Here is a 10,615-nt window from a genome sequence, read left to right as displayed (position 1 = left end):
AATCTGAAAGGACTACATACTGTATGATTCCAACTATATGACACTCTGGAAAAGGCAAAATTACAGAAAAGGAAAAAAATCAGTGGTTGCCAGGGGCTCAGGGGGATGGAGGGAGGGATGAATAGGTGGAGCACTGCGGATTTTTAGGGCACTGAAACTATTCTGTATGGTAGTGTAACGGTGGATATATGTCATTATACACTTGCCAAAACCACAGAATGCACAACACAAAGAGTGAACCCTAATGTAAACCTATGGACTTTAGTTAATAACAGCGTATCAATGTTGGCTCATCAATTATAACAAGTGTACTGCATTAACGGAAGGTACTAAAAATTAGGGGTGTATGGGAGAAAAAAGAATGATGTTTAATATTTGTGGTAGTGGTTTCTATAGATACCTTTTGCCAGATTAAGTACATTTTCTTGTATTCCCAGGTTTTTTTTCCTTTAATCACAAATGGATATTGACTTTTTACAAATGATTTTCTGTACCTATTAAGATGGTCATATGATTTTTCTCCCTTAGTATGTTAATATGCTAAATTATTCGATATTTTTGTTTGTGGAGCTCATAACCCTTCATAACACTCTGTCCATTGGTTCATACAAGCCATCTTTTATTTAATAATAAATACCTGTGAACCCATCATAGAAACCAGAAAACTGACATCAATATTTATACAGCTATGTGATCCTCCTCCATTCCACCCCCCATTTCCTCCCCTCACCCAGAGTATTTCCTGAATCTTGTAATCCTTCCATATAAAGAGACGAGCGTGTGTGTGTGTATGCGTATACATATATGTATGTATAGTTTTTTTTAAGACAGAGCAGTTTTTACTATATTTACACCAACAAGACTTTGCAAGGAACAATCCCTATTGCACAGGAGAGCGCCCCGGGTGCATGAAGCATTCTGCAAGATGGAATATACACATACTCCTGGAGAGTGTATTTTCTGTTTAGTTTACATTACCCTAACTTTGAGTACCATGATACATTAAATCTCTTTGGAACTTACTTATTCACCCAATTTTATGTAGCAGAAATTTTGCATATAGATGTAGTTCAATCATTTTGATGGCTATATAATAGCCATTTGAGAATATACTTTACTTATCCATTCCCATCTGTGGGCATCCAGATTTCCAGGTTTTTGCTTTACCAAATAATGCTGCTATGAACTTTTTATACATGTCTCTTGGTACATATTTGCAAGTTTCTTCTGCACCTAGGAGTGGAAATGCCGGTAGACAAGTATATAAATGTTTAACTATTAAAACAATGCCAAACTGTTTCATAAGTGGCTATACTACCATTCCCACCAGAAAATTTGAAGTGATACTGTTGATCCAGATCCTTTCCAACACTTGGCCTGTCACACCTTTGATTTTTACCATTTGAATGGGTATGAAGTGATTATCATACTGTAGGCTTTATGTTGTTCACATTATTTTCTTATCTTTTCAGTTTATTTCTTTAATTGTATCTTTTTTTCCCCTGATTTTGGTTACATGTACCTTCTTTTTTCTTGAATGATGTTAACATTTGTCAGTTTTTTTATTCCGTTTAGCTTGCTTGCTTTCTCTACTCAATACTCATTTCTCTTTCATTAATTTTTTATCATAACTTTATTATTCCCTTCATCTATCATCCTTTCTAAAATGAGGATTTACAGCTACAATTTTCCCTCAAAGTACCATTTCACTAAAAGTTTTTATCTGTAGCGTTTCCACGAACCTTCAGTTCCAAATATTTTCTAATTTTTATTTAAAATTTTCTGTGATGTAAGTCGTTTGGAACAATATTAAATTTTTCTAGTTACCCTTTATTTATTGACTTATAGCTTAATTGTGGTATTATCAGATAACATTTTTTGAGTTTAAACTACTGAGTGCTGGAAAAGGCTTATCCTGAAGTTGTTGGGGGCAGTGTTCTACACGTAGTGCATTAGGAGAAGTTTGTTAGAAGGAAATTCATGGCTCTGAAAACAAATTAGAAAAGTTTAAAAATAACTAAGCAGGGGCCAGCCTGGTGGCACAGTGGTTAAGTTTGCACGTTCTACTTTGGCAGCCTGGGGTTCGCCAGTTCAGATCCTGGTTGCAGACCTACACACCACTTGTCAAGCCATGCTGTGGCAGGCATCCCACATATAAAGTAGAGGAAGATGGGCATGGATGTTAGCTCAGGACCAGTCTTCCTCAGGAAAAAAGAGGAGGATTGGTGCCAGATGTTAGCTCAGAGCTAATCTTCCTCAAAAAAAAAAATAAAAAATAAAAAATAACTAAGCAAAACTGAAAATGTAATCAAGAGAGTATGCCCAAAGAAAGAAAAAGGAAGAAAATAATAAAGGGTAGAACCAATACAAAACAACAAAATGGTACAGAAAAAAGATTAATAGTACCATAAGCTCCTCCTTTAAAGACTATTACAGACAACTTCAAGAAAGACTATTCAACAAAATAATAATAAAATGCAAGTAAATGTAACATACTTCAATCGGGGGCAAATTATAGCTATCATAAAGATAAAAAGTTAAGTTCTACTGTAAGAAAAACTATATTCAAATATTTTTGAAAACCTACAATAAATAAATTAGGAAAAATATACTGAGGACAAAATTAGCACTATGTAAAATAGAAACCTTGAATAAGCCAATAACATAAGAAACTAAAATAGTAATCTAAAAATCTCTAGACAAAAAATAACTTTTCCCAGATGGTCTAACAGGGGAGTTCCATTAAATTGGAATAGATAATCTCTATCTTACACAAATTTATCCAAAATTAGAAAAATTGTAAAAGACGTCCAATTCATTTTTCATGTTAGTACAACCTTAAAAAAAAACTGATGAAGACAATACGGAAAAGAAAATTGCAGGCCAATCTCACTAACAAACGTAGAAGCAAACTGTCTAAATAAAATCTTAGCTAACAGAATCCAACTGGGAGTGTGAAAAAATAACCCAAAAATACTTTTATTAAGTATTTTATTAAGAGTTTGTTCTAGAAATTCAAAGATGATTATTAAATCAGAAATCTATAAACGCATTTCACCACAGCAACAGAGTAAACAAGAAAATACATAATTATCTCGAGAGACACAGGAAAGATATTTGATAAAGTTCAACATTCAATTATCATTTTGTTCTTAAAAACCCAGGGTAAAATAGAACTTCTTTAACTTCTTGAAGGTTATGTATTAATGCCCTATAACAAACATTATAATTAATGGACAAACTTTTGATGTCTTTCCTTTAAGGTCGATAACAAGATAACAACACTACCACCACAGGTACCGCTCAACATAGTCAAGGACATTCTGGCCAATGTAATAAGACAAGAAACGCACATAAGAGACAAAATCAATTAAAAGAAATCATTATTATTTGAAGTTGACTTTAAAATCCACATAGATAACCCAGGATAACCATCATCTAATTAAAAGACCTTATAAGGAAACAAGATATAATACAAAACCACAGTAAAAAAAAAACAAAATAAAAAAACAGTGGCATAGAATCAGGCAAAGACCAACAGAATAGAATGAAAAGCCCAGAAACAAACCCATCTGTATACAAAAATGTTTTGTGTGATAGAGGTGGTATCACAATCAGTGGGAAAGGATGGATTAATTAGCAAATAGTGACGGGAAATTGGTGCACTTTATGGAATGAATAAAGTTGGAATCTTACCTCACATGGTCTCCAGATGTGGTCTCCAGATGTATTAAAAGTCCATAAAGATACTTGCACCCCTATGTTCATTGCGGCATTATACACAATAGCCAAGACTTGGAAGCAACCTAGGTGCCCATCAAGGGACGAATGGATAAAGAAGATGTGGTATTTATACACGAGGGACTACTACTCAGCCATAAGAAATGACGAAATCCAGCCATTTGTGACAACATGGATGGACCTTGAGGGTATTATGCTGAGTGAAATAAGCCAGAGGGAGAAACTCAAATACCATATGATCTCACTCATAAGTAGAAGACAAAATGACAAAAAAAAAAAACACATAGCATTGGAGATTGGACTGGTGGTTACCACTGGGGAAGAGGGGAGGGGGAGGGCAAAAGGGGTGATTAGGGTCACATGTGAGGGGATGCACTATAATTAGTGCTCGGGTGGTGAACATGATGTAATGTATCCAGAATTTGAAATATGATGTACATCCGAAAAAAATAAAAATTAAAAAAAAAGTCAATTCAGAAAAGCAAAATTAAAGTATAAAGCTAATAAAAGGTTATATAGGAGAATATCTTCATGATCTTGAGGTAGAGAACTATTTCTTATACAATATTCTCAAAGATCAAACCTTAAGGAGGAAAAGTGACAGACGTTACAATAACAAAATTAAAGGTCCCTGTTTAAAGAAAGTCACCACACACAAAGTCAACAGATGGATAACTGATTGGGAGTAAATAATTGAAAATCATTAAGGAAAAGACAGAAAATCCCATAGAAAGATGGACAAAGAATATGAATAAAGAATTTACAAAAAAGAAACAAAATTGCAATACATATGAAGACATGCTCAAACTCACTCGTATTCAGAGAAATACAAATTTAATAAGGAAACACTATTTTTGCACATAAAAATAGAAAAAAACATAAATTCATGTAATTCCAAGTACTGACAAAGATCTAGGAAAATGGTAATATTGTATTTCTGGTCATAATTCAAACTGTCGCAGCCATTATGGAGAAAATGTTGTCAGTACTTAGAGAAATTAAGTTACAGGGCTATCCAATGACCTGGAAATCCTACTCCTGGCTATATACTTCAGAGAAAACTCTTGCTCAGGCCCATAACGACACATTCACAAAGATATTCATAGCAGTATTGGTTGTGATAACAGTAAGTAAAATTGGGAATGTGTATATAAAGAAATACTTTAAAGCAGTAAGATTTAGTAAACTAAATGTCTACTTAGTAATATACACAGCCTCATAAACACAGTATGGCATTAAAAAAAAAAAGACATTTATATCATAGTACCATTTTATATCAAGTTAAAACACATTCATACAATATCATATACTTTAAGAACAAAAAGGTAGAATGGATATAGTCATATATTCAACAAAACAGGGATTAGGGGGCTGGCAATGGAAGTAGAGATGGAGTATGTAATAATATAAAACAAAAGAAAGATTTTGCATTGACTGATCATAATGTGTCATGAATAAACTGAGACGTAATTAATTCAATTCAGTAAATGTGGAAACCATAAAGGAAAGTAAAAATATTTTGATAAAATCTGGGAAAAAAACAAACCTCATACGCCTTCAAATATTTACACTCATGATGTTTTTTTAAATTCTCTTACTGTTGGCCTTGAACTAGCAATTTTGGTAGCAGTTCACTACCACTAGAAGTAAACAAAAGAACAATAGAAAATTAAATTAAATTTAAAAAACCTACGTAGCCAGTCATTCAAACAGAGGTATGTGTGCCTAAGAGTTACATCATAACAGCTGTTTTCCTACTGGGCTCTGCGTTCTATCCAAATCGCTAGGACTTTATAACAAATGGAGGTCCATGTATTACGACTGTTTCACATTGTAATCCCTAATTGATTCATCATGTTATAGCCATCTTGCTTTATCCAAACTTGTGTGTATCATGAGTAATGCCAGAACTCCAGCCGTCTGGGGTTATCTTTTTCCTTAAGATCTAATGAAAAGAAATCAAACCTTTTCTTTTCCTATAGGAAATTCAAGTCCCTCCCGAATGTCTGAGGATTCCAAGGAGGGGCTTATGTGCCTGGGTGGTCACTTGTCACCGTTCACTGGTGACTGCTGTTGTATGTTTGCTCTGAGAACCACTGGCCAGTTTATGGCTGCAGCTTGACATGCTCCACTTCTCTCAATTTGGCTTTGCTAACTAATGCTGATGCTAGATGGCAGGCACTTAATAAACAACATTAAAGTTATGGATTATAGCACACAAAAAGAAAACCTACAATTTTAGTCATTATACTTCCTACAGTTCATCAGCCAAGGAGCTCCCTTTGGCCATTTTCTTCCTTACATTCTCTGAGTCCTTTCTTTCAACCTGCAGTCTTCGCCAGCCTCAAGGAGACAACCAGAAAGAAAAAATTATTTGACGTTGAAATAACTCCCTGGGTTCCCCCTCTTCCCGCAGAAGGTAGAGCTCAACCCACCCCCTCCTCGAATGTGAGCTGCATGGAGTGACTGGCTTCAAAGAACTTTGAAGTATGGAAAGGGAAATGTCATAAAAACCAAACCTAAATCTCATCGATCCACTGGATACAACTGTAACTATATATGGGAAGTAAAGAATAGGAAGATGTATACACTCACTGCATGACATTAAGAAACCATTGTAAACTTTTTTAGGTATAATAATCATACCATGGTTATTGCTTTTATTTCTTTAGAGTCCTTATCTTATAGAGATACATATTGAAATATTTACAGAAGAAATGACATGCTGTGTGGGGACTGCTACAAAATAAACTGTGCGGGAAGAGACTAGATGGGGGTATGAATGACCAGAGTGGAGATAACTGCTCAAGCTGGGTAAAGGTCTACAGGGGTTCACTACACTAGCCTCTTGACTTTACATCTCTTAAATACTCTATTTAAAAAATTCTTAAATAAATAAATTTCTGCTGAGATGTACCTTCCCTCAGTGAGAACCAATTACATTATTAAACAGATTACTTAACATCTCCATTGGACTTCTTTGCATTCTGATTGCTTTATCTACATTATTAAAAAACACAAGCATACTACCAAAGAGGCATTTTGATGACCTTACTAAAGGAGAAGTCTATTCAAAGATGACTTGCCATCACCTCTGACACCACCTGTTTTAAATATTTATGGCAAGAGAAGTACATTTTAAGGTCCACCACACTGAGCAGCCTGCTACATACGTAGACACGTAGAAGAAAGTACAGGCATCAATAGATGGACAGTGGTCTTCTCTGTAGAGTGGGGTTATTTTCTATAGTTTCACTCGTTATTTTATACTCAGGAAAAAAACTGACACAAAAAAACAAAAACTGCACACACAAAACAAAAAAGAAAGACTGTGTCAAAAGAAAGCAAAATAATGAAAAAGGAAGCCTAGAAAAAGCAAACCAGTGACCTAAAAGTGAACCTAAATCCAGCCCTATCCTAAAAAAACCTATAAATCCAGAAAGCGCTTGTAACATTAAAGCTTTCTTCGTTGTGGAGCAAAGACGCTTCATCAAGCCTCAACCTGACCCAGACAGAATACTCCTCAAGACCTTCTTGATCTCATCCTAAACTTACTTTGTGAGCTTCTGATTACAAACTCATCTTCCCAGTGCCCTGATGCTGGAAAAAGGGATGCCCCATCCAGCACACATTAATATAACATTTCAGTCCTTAGAAAAGGAGACCCCAATGTAAACTGATCAGCAGCCTTCAGAATTACACCTCAGTCCCTCGTGTGTTCCTTAAGGGATTGGTGTGCTGCTGATGTACTGCTGAAATCAAGTTTCTGGGCCTGTAATGTGGAACTTAAAATTGGGGCACCAACTGCGACGCTGCTTTAGAGTCTCTGAGTTGACCAGTTGACCATCATCCCAGTGACGTCCACCTCTCACTCACTGTCACCTACTTTTAACATGCAATAAGGTTTTGCCAGAACGAAGGCTGTAAAAATCTTACTCGTTCACTCATTCATGAAGCAAATACTTACTAGGGCCCTATTAAAGAGAGCCTAGAATGCCTTCTGCCTTAGCTCACTGTGCTCCATCCAAGTGGACTTTCGGACGGTTCCAGGAACGCACTAAGTTCTGTGCTACCTAGAGGCCATTGTTCTCTGTGCCTTCGACAGCCTCCTTCCCATCTTTCTGGACTAGACTAAAATGTTACCTAATTGAGGCAACCTGCACCACCCATCCTAATAAAGTAGCCCCTCCTCGTCCCCGGCTCCATCACCAGGTGTCTGTCCCATGGCACCTTTTTAATTAACGGCACAATTCTTTTTTTCTTAAGTATCGTCTGTCTTGCTCACTAAAGCATAAACTCTATGAGGGCAGGGATATGTCCAAGTCCCAGCTGGTTGCCGAATTATTAAAACAACACTCAGCACAAATCAGAATCTTCAATAAATATGTATTGAAATAATAAGTGAAAGAATGAATTCTTAGTCATTTTCTCACTATCAACTAAACATACCTAATTTAATTCTCCAGAAATATGGACATGTGCTATCACATTTAAATAGTTTAAGCTATCTTTTTTCAGAGGAGAAATTCCCAAAGCATGAAGCATTCTCCCATATAACTTTAGAATTGTTTTTATCAATAGTCTATTAACACTCTATTCTCAAGGGTCTTTCAGCAACTCAGTGTTTAAAAGGATTTGTCATGCTTTTCTCAAAAACCAGTATTTAACCACAGGAAACACTTAACTATATTCTTCAAACTTAAACTAGAATTAGGATTTAATTCAAATGAAATTACTTTTAAAAATTTCAGGCTATATCTGAAACTCTAAAATAACTTTAAAACTCACACTTGTCTCCTCTCCCTGCCCATCCTCAGAAAGCCAATGTTTGAACATTGACTGCACACAAAAACAATTGCAGAACGTCAAAATGGCAAAAATAAAGTTTCCAACAACCAAGGAATTCACAGCATTCCTAGAATCCCTTGGAAAGACCGTACAAGCTTAGCAGTGGAGTGAGACCCAGGGACAAGGCATCTTCCTTTGACGCTCTGATCATTAACACACCACAGGATTTTACCTCAACTAGACTGCAACGAGGCTTCTGGATATCTTCCAGGTCCTTTCATTTAACAACTTGCAAAAAAGTATAATGTGGGTAGTACAGAATGCAACTTCCTTCCCTCTTTTCTACCCCTCCAGGAGACAGTTTTGGACCTAAGTCCCAGGCATAAACACACCAGTGATTCCCAAACTCCCATCTGGGGACTGACAGAGGCCCAGGATGAAGTTGGTGCTTTTTTAATCAATCCAAAAGGCAATGAAAAAAATAAGGACATGATTGGCTTTTTCACAAAGCTAAATGTATTCCAAAGTATCTGTTCTTCATTCTGAAATTATATCCTTCTTTTGTGTGTTTTAAAATGTCTTCTCTGTTATGGAATGATAGTGACAGGAAATGGTGTTTTAACATCCTTATTTTGGTAAAATAAATGTTGGCAATCTCTATTAGAGTATCCAAATAAAGTAAAAAGTTTACCATCCATAAAATGCAAAGCTGTATAAAACAAATATTGATAGTCTGAGGAGGAAACAAGGTTTCCTAGTAAAAGTTGGCCCTAGAACATGTAATGCCAACCCCACATTTCTAGAAGCTTATATTTAAACAAAAATAGTTCGAACAGGAGCAAGCTTTGCTCCTATCCCACTTTAGGGAGGGAGGGCTAGGATTTTGCTTCACAGTATCCCTAACATCTATCCTACTTTTCGGTTCTTCTGAAATTGCTGTTAGATGTTAAATAGGAACATGAAATGAGTGGGCCAGCATGTCAGCCTATTTCACAAAAGACTTTAAAGATGGAATAAGAAGGCAGAAGGATGTGACAAGGTACTGAGAACACCCAGAATGGTAGAGACGAGACTGTGTGTAAGAAAAATAAATAAATGATTTGGACAAAGAGAATACAACCGAGATGAGTGGAAGTATTACACTGTACACAGTCTCTAATCGAACAATGAGCTCCATTGCGCAATGTAAACTGTGAGCTGGCGAAATGGAATGCAAAATGGAAAAGTTTTTCCACAGAAACAAAATAGGACTGGGTTTCAGGCCAGCCTACACGGGCTTATTAAACTAGATTATCCAAAAAGTACACCTAACTCAGAATTCAGAAACATCTTTCCCCCAATGCCTATGGCTAAATTTGGAGGGGAGAAGGAGGTTGGACGCTCCCAAAGGATATTGTTAAATTCCCTTTGTCTGTAAACAAAACCAGCAATTCCTTATACCACTTCGATGCTGACATAACAGAAAGCACTGCCCGAAACTGTCCACTTCCTGCTATTCCAAATTTGGGAAACAAAGGGAAGTTCCTCCTCCCAAGGGCACAAGCACCAGCCTGAGTTCAGCTCTTCCAAGAGTCCTCAGACAAGATCATTCTGAAAATGGGCTGTGGTACATTACGCGTCTTTTTTTGTGGTAAAATATATATAAAATAAAATGTACCATTTTTGCCATTTTTAAGTGTAGAGTTCAGTGGCATTAGGTACATTCACTCTGTTGTGCAACCCAAATTATGCAACTTATCCTGCTTCCCCAAAGGTTCCGCGGGCTGTTCATGGTATGTTTTCATTTACACAAGAATATATTTTTGCACCACACTCCCCAATCTTCCTATTTTCTAGGGCTTACTCCTAATGAGAGACTCTTGTTTTCTGTATCATAAAATACCAGTGGCATTATAACCCAGGTGCAAAACTAAACTGATTAAATTATCCTGAAGACCAAGTTAAATCTCAGGTCCTATGCATTCAACTTGACAAGTCAATTACGAAAACTATTACATCTGCCTGCATTCTAGTGGAATGAAGACTTATAATCCCTTCTTTTTAGCAGCCTTTTAACATATTTATATTAATAACTTTATTAAGATAT

The sequence above is a fragment of the Equus przewalskii genome, chromosome 6 (genome assembly GCF_037783145.1).
Source record: "Equus przewalskii isolate Varuska chromosome 6, EquPr2, whole genome shotgun sequence".
Lineage (NCBI taxonomy): Eukaryota > Metazoa > Chordata > Mammalia > Perissodactyla > Equidae > Equus > Equus przewalskii.
Note: the sequence above shows the minus strand (reverse complement) of the source record.